The sequence below is a fragment of the Mizuhopecten yessoensis genome, unplaced genomic scaffold (assembly GCF_002113885.1).
Source record: "Mizuhopecten yessoensis strain PY_sf001 unplaced genomic scaffold, ASM211388v2 scaffold7903, whole genome shotgun sequence".
Lineage (NCBI taxonomy): Eukaryota > Metazoa > Mollusca > Bivalvia > Pectinida > Pectinidae > Mizuhopecten > Mizuhopecten yessoensis.
The window spans coordinates 259,571-286,558 of NW_018407280.1; the positions used below are offsets into that span (position 1 = coordinate 259,571).

At 35.5% G+C, this 26,988-nt stretch overlaps 11 non-coding genes across 11 annotated transcripts; 5 read left to right on the top strand and 6 right to left on the bottom strand.

Moving 5' to 3' along the window:
- The first annotated feature begins 1,960 nt into the window (after nt 1–1,960).
- Nucleotides 1,961–2,033, top strand: Trnat-ugu. The gene has a single exon. It is a non-coding gene; the product is annotated as a tRNA-Thr (tRNA).
- Nucleotides 2,034–3,874: 1,841 nt separating this feature from the next.
- Trnat-ugu lies at nt 3,875–3,947 on the bottom strand. Its single transcript has one exon. It is a non-coding gene; the product is annotated as a tRNA-Thr (tRNA).
- Nucleotides 3,948–8,471: 4,524 nt separating this feature from the next.
- On the top strand, nt 8,472–8,544 carry Trnat-ugu. Its single transcript has one exon. It is a non-coding gene; the product is annotated as a tRNA-Thr (tRNA).
- Nucleotides 8,545–10,433: 1,889 nt separating this feature from the next.
- Nucleotides 10,434–10,506, bottom strand: Trnat-ugu. The gene has a single exon. It is a non-coding gene; the product is annotated as a tRNA-Thr (tRNA).
- Nucleotides 10,507–11,957: 1,451 nt separating this feature from the next.
- Trnag-ucc lies at nt 11,958–12,029 on the top strand. Its single transcript has one exon. It is a non-coding gene; the product is annotated as a tRNA-Gly (tRNA).
- Nucleotides 12,030–12,938: 909 nt separating this feature from the next.
- On the bottom strand, nt 12,939–13,011 carry Trnat-ugu. Its single transcript has one exon. It is a non-coding gene; the product is annotated as a tRNA-Thr (tRNA).
- A 1,335-nt stretch (nt 13,012–14,346) lies between these two features.
- On the top strand, nt 14,347–14,418 carry Trnag-ucc. The gene has a single exon. It is a non-coding gene; the product is annotated as a tRNA-Gly (tRNA).
- Nucleotides 14,419–15,322: 904 nt separating this feature from the next.
- Trnat-ugu lies at nt 15,323–15,395 on the bottom strand. The gene has a single exon. It is a non-coding gene; the product is annotated as a tRNA-Thr (tRNA).
- A 2,257-nt stretch (nt 15,396–17,652) lies between these two features.
- On the bottom strand, nt 17,653–17,725 carry Trnat-ugu. The gene has a single exon. It is a non-coding gene; the product is annotated as a tRNA-Thr (tRNA).
- A 3,802-nt stretch (nt 17,726–21,527) lies between these two features.
- On the bottom strand, nt 21,528–21,600 carry Trnat-ugu. Its single transcript has one exon. It is a non-coding gene; the product is annotated as a tRNA-Thr (tRNA).
- A 3,580-nt stretch (nt 21,601–25,180) lies between these two features.
- Nucleotides 25,181–25,252, top strand: Trnag-ucc. The gene has a single exon. It is a non-coding gene; the product is annotated as a tRNA-Gly (tRNA).
- The last annotated feature ends 1,736 nt before the right edge of the window (nt 25,253–26,988 follow it).

A 26,988-nucleotide genomic window follows, 5' to 3' on the forward strand; every position in this document is an offset into this window, starting at 1 on the left:
ACAACCGCTAACACGTTAACGCTCCATAAAGAATATGTTCGTTACTAACTGCGTTCATACTACCGTATACGCCGTCAAAATGAAGGTCAATCCTTATCCGAATCCTTTCAACAGCTACGTTGATGTAAGGTTGCTCTGTGTTTACGATGTTTGAGCTATGCAAGGATACTATTAAGTAGCATCATACTACGAAATCCGCATCTTGGTACTTCCTAAATAGTCACACTATTCCAACCAGACACCAGCGCCAACCATTTCAAACTGATCCTCATTCTGTTTTAAAGCTGGTTTTGACAAATTCGAATTTCCACTTCTTGGTCCCTAACATCATCGATGAGTTATCGAGAGACGAAACAGCTGTATGAAGCAGTATATTTATTTTTGGTCAATGAATACAAAATTTTATAAATGCAATCAAATGTTTATGCTTACGTTCATCAGTCAAGCAGAGAACACTACGTGCTATTTTAAAGAACTTTGAATTATCTCGGTTAGGGGACTGAAGCAATAACCTTTCTCGCTTAGGAAAACATTCCATAACAAAAAGCGACGAATAACCATATACGACATTATAGAAATAGTTGAAATGGGAAGAAAACAACATGCCAACATTTGTAACATAATATTAAAGGGTTTCGAGGGCACATTTTCAATTTACTATACGTCTACTTTCTTGCTGGTCTCAAGCGCATCTTGATATGAATAATTTTAAGTCAACGATTCTTTAGCAACTTTGGATTGGTTGCTTTGAGGGTTACGTTCATTAAAATCTGTGGTCATTTAAGGACGTGCCAGGTTTTGGTGGTAGAGGACAGCCGGAGTTGCTGGAGAAAAACTACCAACTTACGGCCAGTGCCTGGCGACTACCACTCGTAGGTCTCGAACCCGCGACCTAGTGGTGGAGGGCTGGTGGTTTCAGAATAGCAGTCGTCTTAACCACTTGGCGACTGCGGTCTCTTTGCGACTAGGCACAGCATCTATAAAAATGTAAGACACGTTTCATACAACTCGTATGAATAATAACTCATATATTTGTCTATGGATGAAGCCAGTTCGAGGTCAGGTATATGTACTCAGGGTCAATAGAATATCTTCTCTAAAGAAATAATAAAAAGATAGACTGCTAAACATCACTAATAAAACTCTGACGGCTGGAGCATGTCTTCATATACTATAACATTTAGTAAGTTACGCTTGTATGATGTTTAAACTACAAACTTACTTATAGCGTGAAATTGGAATGATTATGTTGATTGTCATGAGTTATATATGTATACTTGTATATATTTACAATACTGTATTTATAGTTGAAAGCATATGGACGACATACAGGAAAGAACCTGTCCCTTTGCTAGTAATATATTAGTCCGAAATAGTCATCTCCTCTCCTTTTACTTGTTTTGATGTAAATATCTCCACTCTATGAATGAATGGATACACGTAAACAAATAAACAAAAATGTAAGAGATAGTTATTTCGGATTAGACATATATTTGATGAAGAGGAACTCATAATAGCAATACTTCCTTATCATAAGAGAGACAAAATAAATTAAAGATGCCACCTCAACATTTATACTTGTATATTATTACAATAATAATTACAATTGCTTGCATCTGGAAGTCATAAGGAAATAACCTTTCCCTTTGTTAGAAATTTATTAGTCCTAAATAACTGTCTTTCTCCTTTTAATTGTTTGATGGGGAGTAGATATCTCCACTCATATCAAAATATGAATACAAGAAAATAAATAAATAAATGAATAAAAAAAAGGAGATAGTAAATTCGTATGAAAATTACATTTGATGTTGAGGAGCAAAAATTGCAATATTTATTTATAAGGAGAGAGACAGAAGAAATGTAAGATGCCACCTCCACACTAGAACAATGATACGGAGACGCCCCGCGGATCACAGCTGTTAGTCAATAACACTTATTAAGTTAAATATATGTACATATCGCCTCCATAGCTCAGTGGTTAGAGCACTGGTCTTGTAAACCAGGGGTCGTGAGTTCGATCCTCACTGGAGGCTTGAAATTGATTTTTGGTGCATGTCCTGTGTATATTTCATGTGTCTTCCTATATATTTTGATATATTATTGAAATAGAAAGTTCATAATTGTTTTACACCGAATTTGTTGGGTTCGGTGTTAAGATTTTCCAGCAGACTGTAAACATTTCTATTGGAATAGCATGTGCCAATCTTCTGGCCGATTTGTTTCTGTTTTCATATGAAGCCTGAATAATTTCATCTTTACTTACAACATGGCTAACAGGGACGGTTTACTACTTAGCTGTAGGATAAACAGGCCTTTTTTCGATTTTCCAATACCGTATTTTCCCTTTCTAGATACCAACATCCCTACCTACAATGTTTTCATGTCGCAGTTAAACCATAAGCTTGTTTTGAATATCATGAACTCCTTGTTAGATGTAGACTGCTGACGGATAAACTCAGATCACAGGATCTCCAAAGATACAGATTGATGAAAGTAATGGACAGGTTTTATGTTAGCCTTGTTGGTCTGGCTTAGAAAACTGCTATTTCTTTGTGTGATACGCAGGTCGATTTTTAAATCATGTTCTTGTGTCTTGTGATTGTAAATATCCGAATTGCCGATGTGAGAACGTGACATTTATATGATGTGATCAAGATTTACATGGTAGTTGATATTTAGAAAGCAGGACAACCTTACCCTTCCGGAACATCTGGTCTTATTTCTTTTGAGGGGTAGGGTGATGCAGTGGATAACGCATTTGCCTTTCACCGAGGCGGCCGGGGTTTGATTCTCCGATCGCACGCGAAAAGGTATGGGGTCACCTGCCCGACCACGTGGGTTTTCCCCGGGTACATCAGGGCCAGCAAGAGTGATTAATATAAGTTGAAATGACTTGTTTCATAATTGTTGTAAAATAAATAAAGTTTATATTTATCACGTAATCGACCTGTTATCCAGTGAACTCGCCCGTGTAATATTTTAACATATGTCACTAGTGTAATCTACTCTGGAACGTTTTTCATTGGCTGTGCCAGTCAGAAATCGATTGTGACGTCATAATATGGACAATGACGTGACGTCATCAATTGTGAATGGCGCAACAAACTGGCTGTCTTCGTTTGATTAAGCCATCTACATTTTGACTTTAAAACCTGTCAAAATATAAGTTCTCTGAGTTATGTGAGTATCTTAAATTTGTTTTCATTTCATATGAGCTTTTATAAAACTCGTCACGAAGTTTTAATAGTCTTAAGTCTCGTTTCATAAAATATCATATGAAATGAAAACTCATTTAAGATCCTATATACATTCTTCTTGTACCATTTTGTGTATTTTCATGAAATTCTTTCAATTTTGAGGAGATTACGGTTTTATTGACACTTCTCTTGTTGTTTTTCAGGCGTTTTTGAAATCTTATTGTAAACAAATGCTTTTATTTAATGCCACTTCTTTCTACTATTTGTCGTCAAATACAGCATGATGTTATGAGTATTAACAATTATAGGCTATATTCGAAATACTTCATTTCATTCGGATCGAGGACTCAACGTTCCGCCAGCAAACGTAACAAAACACTTTCATTCAATTTTGTACGACACCAATCGTTATTCATGACATGATGAATACCTTGGCTGGTTCTAGACCTCACACTAACTTGTTTGTGATGTATTAGTTATTAACCTTATTTATCAAATAATATACAGCATAATTTACGGTAGTAATTGCAGCCTACCCAACAGCTATCCAACACCAACTAATATGAACTGTACAGCAACGTTAAATTTCTAGATATATTGACATGTGTGTCTTCAAAGATTTAATAAAATATCAAAACATAGGTAGGCACATGAAATATACCAAAATAATAATGTCAAGCCTCCAGTGAGAATTGAACTCACGACCCCTGGTTTACAAGACCAGTGCTCTAACCACTGAGCTATGGAGGCGATATGTACATACACTTATCTTTAACTTACTAAGTGTAATTGACTAACAGCTGTGACCCGCGGGTCTTTTGATATTAATGGAAATCAATGTTCTAGTGTTGAAGTGACATCTTTTAATTTTTCTGTCTCTCTCCTAACAAATAGATATTGCTATGTTGTGCTACTCAACATCAAATAAAATTATCATTTACTACCTCCTTTTTCTTTTTTCATTTATTTGATTGTATTCATTTTTTGTAATTAAGTGGAGATATCTACGCCCCATCAAATAATTAAAAGGAGAAAGGCAGTTATTTAGGACTGATATATTTCTAGCAAAGGGAAGGATTATTTCTTGTATGACTTCCAGATGCACCCAATTATAATGAGTATTGTAAAATTTACAAATATTTTAATTGATGATAATCAATATATCATTGTTAGCAATGTATTTATTGCTGAAAAGAACACAACAGCAATATTGACTTATTGTGACAGAGACAGACAGTACAAATCAAAGATGTCACCGAATCTCAGAAACATTGATTTATATCAATAGTAGAAACGCCGTGCGCATCACAGCTGCTAATCAATTATACTTAAAAACATATGTCACACGATTTGTTTTTTAAGTTGCCTCCATAGCTCAGTGGTTAGAGCACTGGTCGTGAGTTCGGTTCTCACTGGAGGCTTTGAAATATATTTCAATGAAATTATAAATCTTTAACGGTAGTTTTTTACACATTACATCAGTAAGGTTTTTCACAGCTGGTTTATTATAAAAACTGTTTCGTCATAGTTTATGTCCGAATGTATGATTTTGTTGAATTTTTGTATTGCGTTTTGTTTAAAAGTTGTAAACAAATGAAAAGAGACCATGAACAACATTCATCAGAACAGTCTGTACTATATTGGGTTAAGGAGGAAAATACAAACAGTGAATTGTGATTGAGGTGAAAATATATCTTCCAGGACAAATTGTTACCTATCAGACTGTTGTAAAAATTAAATCAGTCGGAAATAATCAAAACAACTCTACAAAGATGTCTGTAAAACACACATGTGATTTCATCTACAAAATTTGGTTTAAAGAATGTCAAATATATAGATTGATCATCGTATGGCATTGCCTCTCGATAACCCTACCAAACTCAGTTGGCATTCATATAGGCTATGAATGTCATTGACCGGTTTTTGACTTCATTATTGTTATGTTTGATATCTCTGACCCTTACATGGCGATTGCTGTTGCATTCATTGAACAAGCATGCACGATGCATACATTATTTGAACTAAATGCTGAATAGCAATAAATGTAATATATTTTTTTATGAGATTAACAGATTCCAAAAATTGTAAAAATAAGAACTGAACTACTCTCAGTTGTCATTTATTGGCAATATGAATGCCAACTGAAATCAGTTCAATGCTTAAATAATTACACTGCACCATATCGGTACATTGTCCTTATTGGACTCGTCAGTGATACTACAGGCCAAACATACCAAAACTGGTATACATTACTGTTGAAACAGACGAAAGGTGCACAAAACACCTTAGTAATATACATTTCGAAAGTTAGAGGAGTACTTTTTCATTTCAAATAAATAATGAGTAAAGTTTGTACGTTATGATCCATCACTCAACAGAGATAATTATAGGTATTAAGGTTACAGCAAACCTCGGAGACTAAGAAATCCACCGGCAGAGCATACCACCTTATGGTTTGAAAATGCAAATAAGGTTAATTCGTGTTGACCCACTGTATAATCCAGAAATGGATTTAATGAAATCTTTCAAACAATCTTCAGCATCTTCTTTTCTCCTCAATAATGTTTCCTGTATCAGACCTTTCGACTTTTCCACTCTTAACAGTCTTCTTGTCAGGCTATTAATGAACATGGGTGTTAAATATTTTGAGATCATTTTGAGAAAATAATGACTGAGGACTTCTTCAAGAAATAAACGGAAAAAGGGAAAGACAAGGTGGCGGTTTATTCAAGTGAAAAAGGAAAGGAAGCGTGTCGTTAGATTTTTTTGGAAAGGATCCTGGCAGTGTCCGAGGATCTACATTTAGTTTGTGTCTTTGACGAAAGTTAGTACCTATGGACAGTGTCACAGACAGTTGCAGCGTTCGTCATCGTTTACCCGGGGTGCATCCACTTCACCAATTCCTGGTTAAATGTTGTGATTGTGCAGATACTTTTGCCAATTAGCCAGAAATCCTTCTTTAGCTTCCATATCAACTCGCCTGTAACGGATGGTTTCTACAGCAGCTTTGACGATTGCGGTACATGCTTCATGTGTGGTGTCTCTTTAAAACATCGGAATTACTTTGACGACATCGAATCGAACACATGAGAATGACAAACAACAGTATTTATGAGCATTTTTCTAAATAAATGAATTAAAATCAACAAAATTAATGTGCGTCGGTCGGAAGTCGACTACTTGGAAGGCAACCATGCTGACCGTTACACCACCGACGCATGTGTCATTATTGAACTTCAATTGACACAATTATAATTTAGCACAATACGTATTCAAATCGCAAAAGTAATACAACCGCTAACACGTTAACGCTCCATAAAGAATATGTTCGTTACTAACTGCGTTCATACTACCGTATACGCCGTCAAAATGAAGGTCAATCCTTATCCGAATCCTTTCAACAGCTACGTTGATGTAAGGTTGCTCTGTGTTTACGATGTTTGAGCTATGCAAGGATACTATTAAGTAGCATCATACTACGAAATCCGCATCTTGGTACTTCCTAAATAGTCACACTATTCCAACCAGACACCAGCGCCAACCATTTCAAACTGATCCTCATTCTGTTTTAAAGCTGGTTTTGACAAATTCGAATTTCCACTTCTTGGTCCCTAACATCATCGATGAGTTATCGAGAGACGAAACAGCTGTATGAAGCAGTATATTTATTTTTGGTCAATGAATACAAAATTTTATAAATGCAATCAAATGTTTATGCTTACGTTCATCAGTCAAGCAGAGAACACTACGTGCTATTTTAAAGAACTTTGAATTATCTCGGTTAGGGGACTGAAGCAATAACCTTTCTCGCTTAGGAAAACATTCCATAACAAAAAGCGACGAATAACCATATACGACATTATAGAAATAGTTGAAACGGGAAGAAAACAACATGCCAACATTTGTAACATAATATTAAAGGGTTTCGAGGGCACATTTTCAATTTGCTATACGTCTACTTTCTTGCTGGTCTCAAGCGCATCTTGATATGAATAATTTTAAGTCAACGATTCTTTAGCAACTTTGGATTGGTTGCTTTGAGGGTTACGTTCATTAAAATCTGTGGTCATTTAAGGACGTGCCAGGTTTTGGTGGTAGAGGACAGCCGGAGTTGCTGGAGAAAAACTACCAACTTACGGCCAGTGCCTGGCGACTACCACTCGTAGGTCTCGAACCCGCGACCTAGTGGTGGAGGGCTGGTGGTTTCAGAATAGCAGTCGTCTTAACCACTTGGCGACTGCGGTCTCTTTGCGACTAGGCACAGCATCTATAAAAATGTAAGACGCGTTTCATACAACTCGTATGAATAATAACTCATATATTTGTCTATGGATGAAGCCAGTTCGAGGTCAGGTATATGCACTCAGGGTCAATAGAATATCTTCTCTAAAGAAATAATAAAAAGATAGACTGCTAAACATCACTAATAAAACTCTGACGGCTGGAGCATGTCTTCATATACTATAACATTTAGTAAGTTACGCTTGTATGATGTTTAAACTACAAACTTACTTATAGCGTGAAATTGGAATGATTATGTTGATTGTCATGAATTATATATGTATACCTGTATATTTTTACAATATTGTATTTATAGTTGAAGGCATATGGACGACATACAGGAAAGAACCCTTTCCCTTTGCTAGTAATATATTAGTCCGAAATAGTCATCTCCTCTCCTTTTACTTGTTTTGATGTAAATATCTCCACTCTATCAAAAACAAGGAATGAATACACGTAAATAAATAAACAAAAAAAAATAAGAGATAGCTATTTCGGATTAGAAATATATTTGATGTAGAGGAACTCAAAATAGCAATACTTCCTTATCATAAGAGAGACAAAATAAATTAAAGATGCCACCTCAACACGTATACTTGTATGTTGTTACAATAATAGTTACAATTGCTTGCATCTGGAAGTCATAAGGAAATAACCTTTCCCTCTGCTAGAAATGTATCAGTCCTAAATAACTGTCTTTCTCCTTTTAATTGTTTGATGGGTCGTAGATATCTCCACTCAATATCCAGATATGGATACACGAAAATAAATAAATAAAGGAATAAAGAAAAAGGAGGTAGTAAATTCGTATGAGAATTACATTTGATGTTGAGGAGCAAAAATTGCAATATATATTTATAAGGAGAGAGACAGAAGAAATCAAAGATACCACCTCCACACTATAACAATGATTTCCATTGAATACAGAGACGCCCCGCGGATCACAGCTGTTAGTCAATAACACTTAGCAAGTTAAACATATATGTACATATCGCCTCCATAGCTCAGTGGTTAGAGCACTGGTCTTGTAAACCAGGGGTCGTGAGTTCGATCCTCACTGGAGGCTTGAAATTAGTTTTTGGTACATGTCCTGTGTATATTTCATGTGTCTTCCAATTTATTTTGATATGTTATTGAAATTTTGTAGACACGCAAGTGGGTATATTTAGAAAGTTCATAATTGGTGTACACCTAAATTTGTTGGATTCGGTGTTAATATTTACCAGCAGACTGTAAGCATTTCTATTGGAATAGCATGTGCCAATCTTCTGGCCGATTTGTTTCTGATTTCATATGAAGCCTGAATAATTTCATCTTTCCTTACAACATAAATAACAGGGACGGCTTACTACTAAGCTGTAGGATAAACAGGACTTTTTTCGATTTTCCAATAGCATATTTTCCCTTTCTTGATACCAACATCCCTGCTTCCCTACCTACAATATTTTCATGTAGCGGTTAAACCATAAGCTTGTTTTGACTATCATGAACTCCTTGTTAGATGTAGACTGCTGACGGATAGGCTCAGATCACAGGGTCTCCAAAGATACAGATTGATGAAAGTAATGGACAGGTTTTATGGTAGCCTTGTTGATCTGGCTTAGAAAACTGCTATTTCTTTGTGTGATACGAAGGTCATTTTTTAAATTATGTGCTTGTGTCTTGTGATTGTAAATATCCGAACTGCCGATGTGAGAACGTGACATTTATATGATGTGATCAAGATTTACATGGTATTTGATGTTGAGAAAGCAGAACAACCTTACCCTTCCGGAACACCTGGTCTTATTCCTTTTGGGTGGTCGGGTGATGCAGTGGATAGTGCATTTGCCTTTCACCGAGGCGGCCGGGTTTGATTCTCCGATCGAACAAGAAAGTGTATGGGGTCACCTGCCCGACCACGCGGGTTTTCTCCGGGTACATCAGGGCCAGCAAGAGGGATTAATATAAGTTGAAATGACTTGTTTCATAATTGTTGTAAAATAAATAAAGTTTATATTTATCACGTAATCGACCTGTTATCCAGTGAACTCGCCCGTGTAATATTTTAGCATATGTCAGTAATGTAATCTACTCTGGAGCGTTTTTCATTGGCTGTGCCAGTCAGAAATCGATTGTGACGTCATAATATGGACAATGACGTGACATCATCAATTGTGACTGGCGCAACAAAATGGCTGTCTCCGTTTGATTAAACCCTCTACATATTGGCTTTAAAACCTGTCAAAATATAGGTTTTCTGAGTTATGTGATGAAAAGTATCTTTAAAAAAAATCATTTCATATGAGCATTCAGGAAACTCGTCTCGAAGTTTAATAGTCTTAAGACTCGTTTCATAAAATATCATATGAAATGAAAACTCATTTAAAATCCTATATATATTCTTGTACCATTTTGTGTATTTTCATGAAATTCTTTCAATTTTGAGGAGATTACGGTTTTATTGACACTTCTCTAGTTGTTTTTCAGGCATTTTTGAAATCTTATTGTAATCAAATGCTTGTATGTAATACCACCTCTTTCTACTAGTTGTCGTCAAATATCGCTTGGTGTTATGAGTATTAATACGTATAGGCTATATTCGAAATACTTTATTTCATTCGGATCGAGGACTCAACGTACCGCCGGCAAACGCAACAAAACACTTTCATTCAATTTTGTAAGACACGAATCGTTATTCATGACATGACGGATATCTTGGCTGATTCTAGACCTCACATTAACTTGTTTGTGATGTATTAGTTAATAACCGTATTTATCAAATAATATAAAGCATAGTTTATGGTAATAATTGCAGCCTACCCAATAGCTATCCAACACCAACTAATATGTTCTCTTACAACAGCGTTAGATTTCTCGATATATTGACTTCTGTGTCTTCAAATTTCAATAAAATATCAAAACATTGGTAGACACATGAAATATACACAGGTGATATACCAAAACAAAATATCAAGCCTCCAGTGAGAATTGAACTCACGACCCCTGGTTTACAAGACCAGTGCTCTAACCACTGAGCTATGGAGGCGATATGTACATATATATTTAACTTACTTATTGTTATTGACTAACAGCTGTGATCCGCGGGTCTTTTGATATTAATAGAAATCAATGTTCTAGTGTTGAAGTAACATCTTTAAATTTTTCTGTTTCTCTCATAACAAATAGATATTACTATTTTGTGCTACTCAACATCCAATAAAATTCTCATACGAATTTACTACTTCCTGTTTCTTTAATCATTTATTTTCTTGTATTCATATTTTGTATTTGATTGGAGATATCTACGCCCCATCAAATAATTAGAAGGAGAAAGGCAGTTATTTAGGACTGATCTATTTCTAGCAAAGGGAAGGATTATTTCTTGTATAACCCTATTGTAAAACATGACAAATATCTTAATTGATGATAATCAACATAGACATTCCAATATCACGCTATTCGCAATTTTGTGGTTAAAAAAAATTATTTTAGTGTAACTTACTTATTGTAATAGTATATGAACATAGAAACCAGCTGTCGGAGTGACCGCAGTGTTGTATAGCAGTCTATCGATCTCTTAGTTGTTTAGATAAGATATCACTTTTGCCTTTGAGTACATATTTCTTGATAGTAATCATGTTGACTCTAGATACTGATAATGTTAACCCTGATGCCATTTTATTTAAACATTAACATATAGCATAAAGTATTTGGTGAAATTCAAAAAGAGAAACAGTCATGTCAACCACATAACTTTCATTTCCATTCAACACATATAAGTACATAAAGGCCCTCCTTAAATCCTCTTTGGAGTAATTATATTTCGTAATTTGCATACTTTATTACATGTATCGTAGGTAGCGCAATTTTATTCATGTGAAAATCGCTGTGAATCTTTGTGTAATAATCATGCATATATTATATTTAGATGTTTAGTTCGTTTTGAACGATGGACGCAATCAATTAAGATAGGTTGAATTTCAAATTAACCTATTTTTGTTCTTTTCAACGTCTCATATGGATTTTCATTGCCGCGGATGTGATCAAATTATTATTTCCTTATACGAATTACTTTTAATTAATGTGAAGAGAAAAGCTTTCAATAATCGACAGTTACATAACTTGATGTTGTATTGATGTCTTATATCGGTTAATGAATCAAATGCACACACAGTTACATTAAACAAATTCCTCATTCTCTGTTTCTTTTCGAAATCAGTCAAGATCGGTGCCTACTTCGTTCGTTATAACTAGTTACCTTAGAGCAAAAGCTCAGAAAAAATCAATCGGACATCCAAGCAGTCGATCTAGGTTTGACTCCTATCTGGCGCACATTTGCTTTGTTTAGTTTTAGAATTATATTATATTATTAATTCATTGGTACTCAATCGATTATGTTCTGCCACCGAGGCATTTAAATACACTCACAACAACTATCAGTTAAGGAACCTTAATAGTTCCAGCAATCAGGATCAGAATCACTATATGAAATGTAATGCGTCGGTGGTGTAACGGTCAGCATGGTTGCCTTCCAAGCAGTCCATCCGGGTTCGACTCCCGGCCGACGCACACTATTTTTGTTGATTTTAATCAATTTTCCAGAGAGATATTTGCTCAGATGTATTATGATATTTTGTTCAACGACACACATGTTGTTGAGAAAGCAGAATAACCTTATCCTTCCGGAACACCTGGTCTTATTTCTTTTGGGTGTTCGGGTGATGCAGTGGATAGTGCATTTACCTTACACCTTACACCGAGGCGGCCGGGTTTTGATTCTCCGATCGAACAAGAAATGTATGGGGTCACCTGCCCGCCCGAGTTTTTTTCGGGTACATCAGGGCCAGCAAGGGTGATTAATATAAGTTGAAATAACCTGTTTCACAATTGTTGTAAAGTAAATAAAGTTTATATATATTCTTCTGGTATCATTTCGTGCATTTTTATTAAAAAATTTCGCTTTTAAGCAAAAAACGGTTTTATTGACACTGCAGTATTCTCTTGTTGTTTTTCAGGCATTTTAAAATCTTATTGTAATCAGATGTTTTTTTTAATACCACCTCTTTTTACCAGTTGTCGTCAAATATAGCATGGTATTAACAATTATAGGCTATATTCGAAATACTTCATTTCATTCGGATTGAGGACTCAACGTACCGGCAGCAAACGTAACAAAACACTTTCATTCAATTTTGTACGACACCAATCGTTATTCATGACATGTTGAATATCTTGGCTGGTTCTAGACCTCACATAAACTTGTTTGTGATGTATTAATTATTAATCTTATTTATTATATAGTATACAGCATACTTTACGGTAGTAATTGCAGCCTACCCAATATTTATCCAACACCAACTAATATGTTATGCACAACAGCGTTAAATTTCTAGATATATTGACTTCTGTGTCTTCAAAGATTTAATAAAGTATCAAAACATAGGTAGGCACATGAAATATACCAAAATAATAATGACAAGCCTCCAGTGAGAATTGAACTCACGACCCCTGGTTTACAAGACCAGTGCTCTAACCACTGAGCTATGGAGGCGATATGTACAGACACTTATCTTTAACTTACTTATTGTTATTGACTAACAGCTGTGACCCGCGGGTTTATTTATATCAATGGAAATCATGTTCTAGTGTTGAAGTGACATCTTTTAATTCTTCTGTCTCTCTCCTAACAAATAGATATTGCTATTTTGTACTACTCAACATCAAATAAAATTCTCTTACGAAATTACTACTTCCTGTTTCTTTATTCATTTATTTTCTTGTATTCATATTTTGTAACTGATGGAGATATATACGCCCCTTCAAACAATTAAAAGGAGAAAGTCAGTTATTTAGGACTGATATATTTCTAACATAGGGAAGGATTATTTCTTGTATAACCTTATTGTAAAACATTACAAATATCTTAATTTATGATAATCAACATAGACATTCCAATACCACGCTATTAGCAATTTTGTGGTTAAACAAAATCATTTTAGTGTACCTTACTTATTATAATATTATATGAAAATAGACACCAGCTGTCGGAGTGACCGCAGTGTTGTATAGCAATATATTTATATCTTAGTTGTTTAGATAAGATATCACTTTTGACTTTGAGTACATATTTCTTGATAGTTATCATGTTGACTCTTGATATTGATAATACTAACCCTGATGTTATTTTATTTAAACATAAACATATTGCATAAGGTATTTGATAAAATTCAAAAAGAGAAACAGTCATGTCAACCGAATAATTTTCATTTCCATTCAACACATAAGTACATAAAGGCCCTCCTTAAATCCTCTTTGGAGTAACTTTATTTGGTAATTTGCATACTATATTACATGTATCGACACAAGGGCAATTCTATTCATGTGTAAATCGCTATAAACCTTTGTTCTTTTCCACGTCTAATATGGATTTTCATTGCCGCGGATGTGATCAAATTATGATTTCCTCATACGAATTACTAGTATTCTTTTAATTACTGTGAAGACCAAAGCTTTCAATAATCGACCGTTACATAGCTTTATGTCGTATTGATGTCTAATATCGATTTATGAATCAAATGCACACACAGTTACATTAAACAAAATCCTCATTCTCTGTTTCTTTTCGAATTAAGTCAAGATCGGTGCCTATACTTCATTCGTTATAACTGATTACCTCAAAGCAAAAGAGCTGTCAATCTTGGTTTGACTCCTATCTGGCGCACATTTGCTTTGTTTAATTTTAGAATTAAATTATATTATTAATTCATTGGTACTCAATCGATTATGTTCTGCCACCGAGGCATTTAAATACACTCACAATAACTATCAGTTAAGGAACCTTAATAGTTCCAGCAATCAGGATCAGAATCATTACATGAAATAATATGCGTCGGTGGTGTAACGGTCAGCATGGTTGCCTTCCAAGCAGTCGATCCGGGTTCGACTCCCGGCCGACGCACACTATTTTTGTTGATTTTTATCACTTTTTCAGAGAGATATTTACTCATATGTATTATGATATTTTGTTCAACGACACACATGATGTTGAGAAGTCAGAATAACCTTATCCTTCCGGAACACCTGGTCTTATTTCTTTTGGGTGGTCGGGTGATGCAGTGGATAGTGCATTTGTCTTTCACCGAGGCGGCCGGGTTTGATTCTCCGATCGAACGAGAAAATGTATGGGGTCACCTGCCCGACCACGCGGGTTTTCTCCGGGTACATCAGGGCCAGCAAGAGTGATTAATATAAGTTGAAATAACTTGTTTCATAATTGTGGTAAAATAAATAAAGTTTACATATTTTCATGAAAATCTTTCGATTTTCAGCAGATTACGCTGTTGTTGACACGTCGGTATTCTCTTGTTGTTTTTCAGACATTTAAAAAAAATCTTATTGTAATCAAATGCTATTATTTAATACCACCTCTTTCTACCAGTTCTCGTCAAATATAGCATGGTGTTATGAGTATTATCAATTATAGGCTATATTCGAAATACTTCATTTCATTCGAAGCGAGGACTCAACGTACTGCCGGCAAACGTAACAAAACACTTTCATTCAATTTTGTACGACATCAATCGTGATTCGTGACATGATGGATATCTTAGCTGGTTCTAGACCTCACATAAACATGTTTGTGATGTATAAGTTATTAACCTTATTTATCATATAATATACAACATAATTTACGGTAGTAATTGCAGCCTACCCAATAGCTATCCAACACAAACTAATATGTCCTGTACAACAGCGTTAAATTTCTAGATATATTGTGTGTACTTGACTTGTGTGTCTTCAAAATTTCAATAAAATTTCAAGACATAGGTAGATACATGAAATATAACAAAAAAATAATTTCAAGCCTCCAGTGAGAATTGAACTCACGACCCCTGGTTTACAAGACCAGTGCTCTAACCACTGAGCTATGGAGGCGATATTTTCATAAATTTATCTTTAACTTACTAACTGTTATTGACCAACAGCTGTGACCCGCGGATCTTTTGATATTATTAGAAATCAATGTTCTAGTGTTGAAGTGACATCCTTTTAAATCTTCTGTCTCTTTCCTAACAAATAAATATTGATATTGTGTGCTACTCAACATCAAATATAATTATCATACGAATTTACTACTTCCTTTTTCTTTATTCCTTTATTGTCTTGTATTCATATTTTGGAATTGATTGGAGATATCTACGCCCCTTCAAACAATTAAAAGGAGAAAGGCAGTTATTTAGGACTGATATATTTCAAGCGAAGGGACGGATTATTTCCTGTATGACTTCCAGATGCACCCAATTGTAATTATTATTGTAAAACATTACAAATATTTTAATTTTGTGGTTAAAAAATCATTTTAGTGTAACTTACTTATTGTAATATCATATGAACATAGAAACCAGCTGTCGGAGTGACTGCAGTGTTGTATAGCAGTCTATCGATCTCTTAGTTGTTTAGATAAGATAACACTTTTGCCTTTGAGAACATATTTCTTGATAGTAATCATGTTGACTCTTGCTTTTGATAATACTAACCATGATGTCTTTTTATAGAAACATAAACATATAGCATAAAGTAGCTGATGATGTTCAAAAAGAGAAACAGTTATATCAACCAAATAACTTTCTTTCCCATTCAACATATAAGTACATGGAGTAACTTTATTTCGTAATTTGCATACTATATTATATGTATCGACAGAAGGGCAATTTTATTCATGTGTAAATCGCTGTGAATCTTTGTGATAATCATGCATATATTATATGTATATGTATAGTTTGTGTTGAACGATGAAAGCAATCAATTAAGATAGCTCGAATTTCAAATTACCCTATTTTTGTTCATTTCCACGTCTAATATGGATTTCATTGCCGTGGATGTGATCAAATTATTATTTCCTTATACGAGTTACTAGTATTCTTTTAATTACTGTGAAGACAAAAGCTTTCAATAATCGACAGTTACATAGCTTTATGTTGTATTGATGTCTAATATCGATTAATGAATCAAATGCACACATAGTTACATAAACAAATTCCTCATTCTCTGTTTCTTTTCGAAATCAGTCAAGATCGGTGCCTACTTCGTTCGTTTTAACTAATTACCTTAGAGCAAAAGCCCAGGAAAATCAATCGGACATCCAAGCAGTCGATCTAGGTTTGACTCCTATCTGGCGCACATTTGCTTTGTTTAATTTTAGAATTATATTATAATGTTATTTCATTGAAACTCAATCGGTTATGTTCTGTCACCGAGGCATTTGTAAAAACTCACAATAACTATCAGTTAAGGAACCTTAATAATTCAAGCAATCAGGATCAGAATCACTACATGAAATACAATGCGTCGGTGGTGTAACGGTCAGCATGGTTGTCTTCCAAGCAGTCGATCCGGGTTCCTCTCCCGGTCGACGCACACAAGGGTGGTCGGGTGATGCAGTGGATTGTGCATTTGCCTTTCACCGATGCGGCCGGGATTTGATTCTCCGATCGAACGTGAAAAGGTATGGGGTCACATGCCCGACCACGTGGGTTTTTTTCCGGTTAAACCAGGGCCAGCAAGAGTGATTAATATAAGTTTAAAATTACTTGTTTCATGATTTTTTTAAAATAGATAAAGTTTATATATTTTCATGTACATCATTCGATTTTGAGCAGATTACGGTTTTATTCACACCTCGGTATTCTCTTGTTGTTTTTCAGACATTTTTTTTAAAATTTCATTGTAATCGAATGCTTTTATTTAATGCCACCTCTTTCTACCAGTTGTCGTCAATTATACCATGGTGTTATGAATATTAACAATTATAGGCTATATTCGAAATACTTCATTTCATTCGGATCGAGGACTCAACATACCGCCGGAAAACGTAACAAAACACTTTCATTCAATCATTTATTCAATTTTGTACGACACCAATCGTTATTCATGAGATGATGAATATCTTGGCTGGCTCTAGACCTCACATAAACTTGTTTGTGATGTATTAGTTATTAACCTTATTTATCATATAATGTACAGCATAATTTACGGTAGTAATTGCAGCCTACCCAATAGCTATCCAACACCAACTAATATGTCCTGTAAAATAGCGTTAAATTTCTAGATATATTGACTTGCGGTCTTGAAAATTTCAATAAAATATCAAAATATAGGAAGACACTGGTGATATACCAAAAGAACAATTTCAAGCCTCCAGTGAGAATTGAACTCACGACCCCTGGTTTACATGACCAGTGCTCTAACCACTGAGCTATGGAGGCGATATGTACATACACTTATCTTTAACTTACTAAGTGTTATTGACTAACAGCTGTGACCCGCGGATCTTTTGATATTATTAGAAATCAATGTTCTAGTGTTGAAGTGACATTTTCTAATTCTTCTGTCTCTCTCCTAACAAATAGATATTGCTATTTTGTGCTACTCAACATCAAATATAATTCTCATACGAATTTACTTCCTCCTTTTTCTTTCTTTCTTTCTTTTCGTGTATTCATATCTGGTTATTGAGTGGAGATATCTACGCCCCTTCAAACAATTAAAAGGAGAAAGGCAGTTGTTTAGGACTGATATATTTCTAGCAAAGGGAAAGATTATTTCTTGAATAACCTTATTGTAAAACATTACAAATATCTTAATTTATGATAATCAACATACCCATTCCAATATATCACGCTATTAGCAATACTGTGGTTAAAAAATCATTTTAGTGTAACTTTCTTATTGTAATATTATATGAACATAGAAACCAGCGTTCGGAGTGACCGCAGTGTTGTATAGCAATCTATTTCTATCTTAGCTGTTTAGATAAGATAAGACTTTGAGTACATATTTCTTGATAGTAATCATGTTGACTCTTGATATACTTACCCTGATGTCATTTCAACCAAATAACTTTCATTTCCATTCAACACATAAGTACACAAAGGCCCTGCTTAAATCCTCTTTGGACTAACTGTATTTCGTAATTTGCATACTATATTACATGTATCGACAGTAGCGCAGTTTTATTCAGGTGTAAATCGATGTGAATCTTTGTGATAATCATGCATATACCATATTTAGGTGTATAGTTCGTTTTGAACGATGAACGCAATCAATTAAGATAGCTTGAATTTCAAATTAACCGTTTTTTGTTCTTTTCCACGTCTTATATGGATTTTCATTGCCGCGGATATGATCAAATTAGTATTTCCTTATACGAATTACTAGTATTCTTTTAATTACTGTGAAGACCAAAGCTTTCAATAATCGACCGTTACTTAGCTTTTTGTCCAAATCTTCATTCTCGTTTTTTTCGAATTCAGTCCACTACCTCGTTCGTTATAACTAATAACCTCGGATCAAAAACTCAGAAAAAATCAATGTGCTGCTGCTGTGCTCCTCCTCCTTCTGAAACTACTTGACAACTGCTGCTGTTGTTGTTGTTTCCTCCTCCTCTTCAACCTGTACTGCTGCTTCTGGTCCTCTCCCTTGACTGCGACTGCTGCTGTGCTCCTTCTCCTCCTCTCCTCCTCTTCCTCCTCTTCCTCCTCAAGCTACTTGACTACTGCTGCTGTGCTCCTTCTCCTCCTCTCGTCCTCTTCCTCCTCTTCCTCCTCAAGCTACTTGACTACTGCTGCTGTGCTCCTGCTCCTTCTCTTCCTCTTCCTCCTCAACCTACTTGACTACTGCTGCTGTGCTCCTTCTCCTCCTCTCGTCCTCTTCCTCCTCTTCCTCCTCAAGCTACTTGACTACTGCTGCTGTGCTCCTGCTCCTTCTCTTCCTCTTCCTCCTCAACCTACTTGACTACTGCTGCTTTGCTCCTTCTCCTCCTCTCCTCTCTTCTTTCCCTTCCTCAAGCTACTTGACTACTGCTGCTTTGCTCCTTCTCCTCCTCTCCTCTCTTCTTTCCCTTCCTCAAGCTACTTGACTACTGCTGCTTTGCTCTCTCTCGTCCTCTCCTCCTCTTCTCCTCTACCTCTTCCTCCTCAAGCTACTTACTACTGCTGCTGTGCTCCTTCTCCTCCTCACCTCCTCTTCCTCTTCATCTCGCTACTTTCCTACTGCTGCTGTGCTCCTCCTCCTATTTATTCAGTCATCCGCCGCCGCCGGGGCTACAACCATTGCCGCCGCAACACTGCTGCTGTTGGTATTGCTGCTGGATAATAGTTTGTTAATTGGCGGACTACTTCTCTTTCAGTTAGCGTTGACACAAAAGGATCATTAGTCAATGCATTATTATTAGTAAAGATTGTCCCCTCCTCCTCCTCCTCCTCCTCAAGCTACTTGGCTGCTGCACTTCCTCCGCGACCTCATATACCCTACAAAAGGCCGAGACAAATGTGGACTGAACAGTGTGTACAATAGAGGGTGGAGAGACAGGTCGTCTCAGAATGGTTGGTTCCGTTTGTTTCCAATCCAGAACACTGGAGATCATATTACCAGACGGTGTTGGAGGGAGAGAACCCTAGGTCTCGGATCGAGATAAATACTGACATGGGTGACAATTCCGCTCGGGACAATGAAGTTATTCAAATTACACCGGTGGCTGCTTCTTTGGAAAGACCAAAATCAGAATGGAAACGTCAAAAGAAATCCCGTGTCCAGATGATACAGACAGGCCTGGTATAATTCAGCCAAGATTAAGAAAAAACAACAATAAAAAGAACGAAACCATGTCTGACATATTCAAAATATGTAAAAGAAAGCCGAATAATTAGATAATGATAATGTGGTGTGTGAAGGTATTGAGTCTGTGCTAGGATATAATTCATCTTAAGGCTATGCCGTTTACACTACGTACACACTGTTGGTCAGTGTAGTTTGTATTTATGAACGTATAAAGCAACTTTACCATAGTGATATGGAAAATATACATGGTTTCTGAATGTTTGAGGGTTGAAATATGAATCACAACAATGAGGTTAATGTAGGGGTGTGTAGATCACGAGTCTATATTAGTATTTTCTTGAGCAGTCTATTATGCTGTATGCTGTTATCTGTAAATCAGGCATGCTGTGTGACCTACTTAGACCTCGATATCTATATAAGAAAATATACATTTTAGTTCTGTGTGTCATATAGTAAGTAGGATATGGGGAAACTGTTGTAAATATATCGCCTTCTCGTTGTTATTTTATAGAATGTTCTAGAAGAACTTAATCAGTTGTAACCGGTTCGACTATTCCTAAACGTGATGCAATCGTTTCCGCTATTAATAGATGCAGTCAGGACCCCCCACCCCCTACACTTGTGACGTCATCGATCGGTAAACCCCTACCGAAGGGGGTGCCACTAGGGTGTTGCCAGGGATATCTAGATCTATGTTTTGTCTTAAAAGGCAAATTAGTTGATTCAACTGTTCATCCATTGGGAAAGAATTAATAATACATAAAAGTGATATAGTAATAAAACATTAGTATACACTAACAATTCCCCTAGGTCGTTTCAGTGATTAATGCTGTAATAAAGCTGTAGGTGATATTTCACCTTGAACGTCCTTGAATAAAATAAAGCATTCTGGGGCGAACAGACGTGCTTTTACATATGTTTGATCTGACTTGACCAGATTAAAGGTACAATTTCAAATTTTATATAATGTCACAAAATTAAAAAATGTCCGTAGAAATCTTACCCGGATTTTGGGTCAATTTTCAACGGCTATCGGTTTTCTACGGATGCCCGGGTAAGATTTCTACGTGGTATGTGGAACCCAGGTAGGTTTTCTATGCGGGGCACTTTTTCATGTTACACCGGCAAACGTAACAAAATACTTTCATTCAATTTTGTACGACACCAATCGTTATTCATGACATGATGAATATCTTGGCTCGTTCTAGACCTCACATAAACTTGTTTGTAATGTATTAGTTATATTAACCGTATTCATCATATAATATACAGCATAGTTTACGGTAGTAATTGCAGCCTACCCAATAGCTCTCCAACACCAACTACTATGTTCTGTACAACAGCATTAAATTTCTAGATATATTGACTTGTGTGTCTTGAAAATTTCAATAAAATATCAAAACATAGGAAGACACATATATAAAAAAATATAAAAAAAAAAATATTTCAAGCCTCCAGTGAGAATTGAACTCACGACCCCTGGTTTACAAGACCAGTGCTCTAACCACTGAGCTATGGAGGCGATATATTCATACACTTATCTTTAACTTACTAATCGTTATTGACTAACAGCTGTGACCCGCGGGTCTTTTGATATTAATGGAAACCATGTTCTAGTGTTGAAGTGATATCTTTTAACTCTTCTGTCTCTCTCCTAACAAATTGATATTGCTATTTTGTGCTACTCAATATCAAATGTAATTCTCATACGAATTTACTATCTCCTTTTTCTTTATTCATTTATTTATTTATTTTCTTGTATTCATATTTTGTAATTGAGTGGAGAAATCTACGCCTCATCAAAAAATTTAAAGGAGAAAGGCAGTTATTTAAGGACTGATACATTTGACATTCCAAGTTCACGCTATACTCTGAAATAATTTTGTGGTTTAAACATCATACAAGCGTAACGTACTAGTTGTAATATTATATCACGGAATTAGATTAGATCCGTGATTATATGAGATATACTCCAGCCGTCAGAGTGTTGTTTAGCAGTCTATTTTTTCATTAGTTCTTTAGATAACCCCGAGTACATGTACCTGACTACGATCTGGCTTCATCCACAGACAGATATTTAGTCCTTTCGAGTTAAAGTAGCTATGAACGGTGATAATTTATAACCCAAAGTAAAATTAACTGAACTGTTTTTGGCAGGTGTTTGAATAAATGTTGTTGAACAAAAAAAATATCTTAATACATCTGAGTAAATATCTCTCTGAAAAAATGACTAAAAACAACAAAAATAGTGTGCGTCGGCCGGGAGTCGACCCCGCATCGACTGCTTGGAAGGCAACCATTCTTTTTTTTTTTCTTTTAAAATTAATTTTTATTAGTCCCAGCAAATAGGCCCTCCGGGGTTGGGGCCCCGTCGATTCCTCACAGTTCACATAAAACACATATTTAAACACTAAAAAATCACAGAAGTACATTTCTACATGAAATAAGCATGGTTATAAGAGGTATGTCATCGCATTTACAAATTAGTTGAAAAACGACAACTTAATCATAATGATAATGCATAAGATAGGATATTTTCAGTGGCTGAAGATAAATCTACAGCCCTCAATAATTTATTGTCAGCAACAGAATATTTCTTGAATAGAGGTAGTAGTGTTTGATATAATCAAAATATTTACGAAATGTTAACATAAAAAAGTTCTTTATATTCACTCTTGGCATTTTATGTACCACCAGATTACGCCTTTTAAGAACGCAAAAACGCACTACTCCTAAAAAGAAGTTGATGAAAAAAACATTCGTATGTTTAATCTTCCTGGTATAACCCAGAAGTATGAGTTTTCCGAGAGAAAAATCAGAAAGGTAACTCTGATCAGCATCTGAAAAAAGTATCTTTGTTAACGTATTGATATAAGCCAAAAAATCAGAAAGTTCTGAACAATCTACAAACAAATGCATTAAAGTTTCCGTCTCAGAATCGCACAACAGACATGTATCGCTATCTACTTTGCCAATTTTCTTTAACTTCTCCATCGTAAATATAGAGTTATATTCAATACGATAATGAACATCAATTATATCAGAAGGTAGAAATGGCATATACATAATTGAAAAAACCTGTGGAAGATAAACATTTTGAAAATTCTCTGACCAATATCCCGATGATTTGGGACTTTTGAAGCAGTAGCGAATGAAACAGGCGGAAATATCCCGAGTAGTCCTGGGATGTAACTGTACAGTAGTCCCATTAACATCTACATAAGTAACATATGGCCTGGACTCTGTTCTGATATTTGTATGTACATTAGTTAAAATCACTGACCGTTACACCACCGACGCGTTCATGTCGTGTTGTGAATCATTCCTTGATCTATTAGGTTCCTTAACTGAAAGTTGTTGCGAGTTTAACGGAAATAGGAAGTACATCCCTATTCGAACAATGTAGGGAGATAGTATCACAATTTCCACATATTCTAATGTTAATATTAAACTGATGAATATTGTATGTTTATTATTGACAGAACAGTGTGTTCTCTCAATATTATTTAAAGTATTTCAAAGCAATCCAGCCATTATTTCAGTTTTTTTTTTTAACAATGAGTCACACATGTCCATTTTTCTGTACTTCAGGAAACCGGTACTGTGAAGTTTTTCAAGAAAGATAACTCTTACATGCAATTACTATGTGGATATGGTTTTATTATAAAATGTCAATTTTTAATCGTTTATAGATAATGAATTTGACACAAATTTAGCATTTATTAAATTGATATACATTAATGCAATCATAATCTATGTCAGTATTATTTTTATTGATATTATTTTGCATGAAATTGTGTCTTTATTTTTTTACTCTCTCCAAACTCACTCCTTTTTACATATATTTCCATTTAAAATCCTTAAAATTCTGACAACCTTTATTTTTGTTATAGTTTCATTACTTCAAAGCAATATAACTACAAATTTTGAAGAAATTCTACTTAGAAATGGTGACACAATCCCATTACCTTAAATGCCTCGGTATTTGGTAAATGTGTCTGCTAAAGGTCAATTTGCTGTATGACCAATGTCAAAATAAATCTTAAATGACTATACTGAGGTCAATGCAAGTATTTCATAATTAACCCAAACTCATTCCAATATACTATCACGTTGGATGATATGGTTAATAGTAACGTATGATACATCTGTTGAACTAAACTGTGTAGTTAAAGGGGGTCATACAGCAAAAGTTAGGCAATTTCTCAGAACATTTGGTGTTGATGGAAAAAATGACACTTTAGTGGTGGAGGAAAACCCACGATGGAAAACCACCGTGCGATCGGAGGGATAACAACTAATTATAACCATCACTCACTTTTTCCGCCACCGCTGGGGATCGAACCGAAATTCTTGGGAGAGTAAGTGGTCTGAACCTCACGCACACAGTAGAAATGACTGCGCGTTAGCGATCACGGCTACCAAGGCACCCCATTTCACTAAATCATGATTGAGCCAAATTGCAATGGAAGTTCCAGCACACTATCTTCTATTGCTAATACAATTGGTAACGGAAATCTGCTTTATGGAGCTCGCTGGAGTTAACTTTTCTTTGTTTTTGCTCCCAACTGTATGTGAATGGTTTCACAGTTGATTATAAACCCCTTGCATGTTTCAGAGACGTATATAACACAATAGATGGTTTATACGTCTCTGCATGTTTCTAATATATTCTCCGTACAAGTACACCTTACGTCCCTGATAGTATATGTCATTTCCAATTAGTTACTTAAACACGGGTATTTTCAAAATCAGGTTTCTGAGGAAAAAAAGTTATCATTCTATGCAAACCATTGTCTTACCGATCTATCACGATCATTCTCTGTTTCGCTAAAACAGATAACTACGAAATACTGTAAACGAACACATATTAGCGCTAGTTATTTTTTTTTTATTTTTTTTTTATTTTTTTTTGGCGGGTGTGCCATTTCATCAATGCGCTAATCAATCTTATTAAAATCATATGTTACATGGCTTCGTTTACTTCATACTACGCCTGAACATGATTTTAATCAGATTGTGCACTAATCTGTTACAATTTCGTAATGCACTAAAATTTCAGCTTACCCTCACGGTAATATACTGCTTGGAAACTCACAAATGCGTCGGTGGTGTAACGGTCAGCATGGTTGCCTTCCAAGCAGTCGATCCGGGTTCGACTCCCGGCCGACGCACATTTATTTTTGTTCAACTTTAATTAGTGTTTTTTTTCTTTTTACTATTTCGTTCCAAACAACACGTACTTTCATGTTCTGACAAACGTTTTCAGAAACACGTTCTTGAATGGATATAATAGTCCAGATTGGTCAGACGATCTTTGGAGTATTTCAGGCGTATACAAACCAAAAATAGTAGAGGTATTTTGTTTTGGGCAGTAACATTATCTCCATTATCAAAATTATCTTAAGTTTTAACTTAACCAATCACAACTAACGTCATGAAAAATGACGTCATACATGCTTGGCTCAGCAAATACTTACTTGTAAGATTGTTTCATGCAATCATGATCCTGGAGCCGAGTTCAAACGTTTGAAAATTAAATCAACTCTGAATTTCAATAAACACAAAAGATTGGGGATCAAGGATGTTACTATCAAGAAAAGGAAAGTACACTGTAGGTGAATCAAAATCATCAGCATGACGATATTTAGTATCCCTGCTCGACATATCATTGAAGATCGAGGTAAGCTGCTGATATAGAGAAGTTTTTCTTTTCTAGTTCATGATAGTGTAAACTACCAACGTGGTCAATTAATTTCCGCCTATTTAAAGACAGCAAATCGTCCATTTATCCGAAAGTGTAATGGAAGAACTTGGCACTGATTCTCATAAAAAAACTGATAACTTTGTCAATAAATTCAGCCTCATATAAAACAAAATCAAGTCGCCTGGTGAGGAACATTTATAAAGAATGTCAACAGTCTTATGAAAAGTTATTTTTACACAACCAGTAAGATGTTCTATGCGACGTATCCATACTTACCAAACCGCAGAAAATGTTTAGGGAAATGCCAACCATCTGCTGGAAACATCTTGCCATCTAACATTTTCCTTGTTTGTTTGTGTTTTACATCCTATTATAATTAACAGCTATGGTCATTTAAGGACGTGTGGAGGAAAACATTGGAAATTGTATAGGTAGGGTTTTCGTGGTTATCAAGTAAATCTATTATTTTACAAGCAGAAATGTGTAGACCGACATGGATCAAGTTCCTGGTATTAAATGATCTGTCTGCCGACTAAATCATATACTCCATATCACTAAGAGTGATTTGGGCAATGGGGACAGGAAAAACATGTTTTGAATGATTGACCCGACAGATTTAACCAATTCAATTCCGCTTGCTCGTTTTCCCTTTTGTCTGGCGTAGTCTTCTACAGAATCCATAAGTGTCATGTAATTCTCATCCTAAGTGTTCGCAGGAGTTTCTCCATATATATTTTGGGCGTTTCTTTAAAACCTCTTATAGATTTAATAATGGGAGCTGAAGACCCCAAGGTACAATGCGTTCAGCTACACAATAGAAAAGTGTATGGCGATATAGAACAAGGACATGGGGGAGTTATTTGCATTAGGTCATCTGCATTCAACCGATCTAATATTTGCTGTAGTTAAAAAGCGTAGAAGCCATGGGTTTAGAATAGATATAAGAAATGATCTAGGTACTTCTGCATCTTAAGTACGGTGGTGCGTTACATTTTAGTTTCCAACGACTTACAGTGGCCGGGTGGCACAACAACCAACAGAGTTTTGTTTCCCAAACCGGAAGTGAAAAGGTATAGGGTCACCTGACCGACCACGTGGGTTGCCTCTGGATACCTTGGTTTCCTTTCACATTAAGACCCACTCCGCTTCAATCCGGGCCAACAAAAGTGATTCCTATAACCCTTTTTTTCTTTTTTGTTTGCA